The sequence below is a fragment of the Aplysia californica genome, unplaced genomic scaffold (genome assembly GCF_000002075.1).
Source record: "Aplysia californica isolate F4 #8 unplaced genomic scaffold, AplCal3.0 scaffold00021, whole genome shotgun sequence".
In the NCBI taxonomy this organism is placed as follows: Eukaryota; Metazoa; Mollusca; class Gastropoda; order Aplysiida; family Aplysiidae; genus Aplysia; species Aplysia californica.
Window position 1 is genome coordinate 1337731 of NW_004797291.1, and position 1065 is coordinate 1338795.

Here is a 1065-nt window from a genome sequence, read left to right on the forward strand (position 1 = left end):
ACACACACACACACACACAAACAATTACACACATACACACATACAAACCCGGAAGGACTTCCATAACGAGCGACCGCCCCAAACAAACACAATAAAGAAGAGACCAAACCGTAAACCTAACCCAGCCACAAACCTAAACCTAAACCTAAACCTAAACCCTAATCCTAACCCTAACTCTACTCCAAACCTAAACTTAAACTTAAACCTTAACCCAGCCCTTACCCATAAACCTACCCCATACCCCTACCCATACCCCTATCTTTACCCCTCTGTTCTACTCTCATAGTGGTCGCTCGTTACGGAAGTGCTTGCCACTTGCCAGATGACAATGACGCACAGAACAGCTTGTGTTGATGATGATCATGGGTGAATTTTAGTACCTGCTGTTTCTTGCTTTAAAAAAATTTTATAAAATGTTTACTTCTAACAGCTGTCTGGTACTCTGAATTAAATGGGTATTTCGCGTCAGCAATGATCTTTTTTGCGGCTTTCACAAATTTTATGTTGACAAGCTCAGTGAGACAATGATAGTGAAATACACTGTTGTATAAAACCAACTTTCCGCATGACTCAGTCCAAACGTAAGTAATATAGATTCTATGGCATTTTCATACTGATATTTAATAAATAATATAATACCTTCACAAGGCCCAAAACTATAGTGCTGATTAGTTTAGTTTTAGTAGAGGTTTTACGGCGCTCGCAACTGCATAAGGTCATATATATTCAGTTCAAATATTGTTTTAAGGCTGTCTATGTGCGTATCCTTGACTCCTTTTAAACGTATTCTCCCAATATACCAAAAGACTGTCGTATCATTTAATAATTTATCAATATCCGCGGAGTAGCCTACCAAAATATAGGCCTAACGTTTTCGATTTTTCTTTTTTTCGCAAGACATACTAAACATTTTTAAAATGAATTATTCAAATAAACAACCAAAAGTGGACATTTTTAACAGTAAGCCTACAGCATGAACATCGGATGTTATTGCTGTTGCTTTCAAATCCCTTTAGATCTAGATCTAGCTACGAGCAGTTCGCTCTTGGTAGCGCAATGCCTCCC